At 47.4% G+C, this 272-nt stretch overlaps 1 pseudogene; it reads left to right on the top strand.

The window, feature by feature from the left end:
- LOC113240484 overlaps positions 1–242 on the top strand; it is a 14,819-nt pseudogene extending 14,577 nt beyond the window's left edge.
- Positions 243–272: the final 30 nt, after the last annotated feature.

Below are 272 nucleotides of genomic sequence, written 5' to 3'. Positions count from 1 at the left end.
TTTCCAAGGTCGTACTATCATCCTGACAACCCATTTCATGGACGAAGCCGACGTACTCGGTGACCGCGTGGCAATCATGGCAAGTGGTCGCCTACAGTGCGTCGGATCCCCATATTTCCTGAAGCGACATTACGGTGTGGGATACACTTTAGTGGTTGTGAAGAAGGAAAGCTTTGACATCGACGCCTGCACTGATCTTTTAAACAGGCATATCCCGGGCACTGTTGTTAAAGATGATCGAGGTAAATTAATCGGCGTCAATTCGAATAAAT

This window comes from Hyposmocoma kahamanoa, unplaced genomic scaffold (genome assembly GCF_003589595.1).
Source record: "Hyposmocoma kahamanoa isolate Upper Pololo Valley unplaced genomic scaffold, ASM358959v1 141, whole genome shotgun sequence".
Taxonomy (NCBI): Eukaryota; Metazoa; Arthropoda; class Insecta; order Lepidoptera; family Cosmopterigidae; genus Hyposmocoma; species Hyposmocoma kahamanoa.
This window is presented reverse-complemented; position numbering and strand designations above follow the sequence as displayed.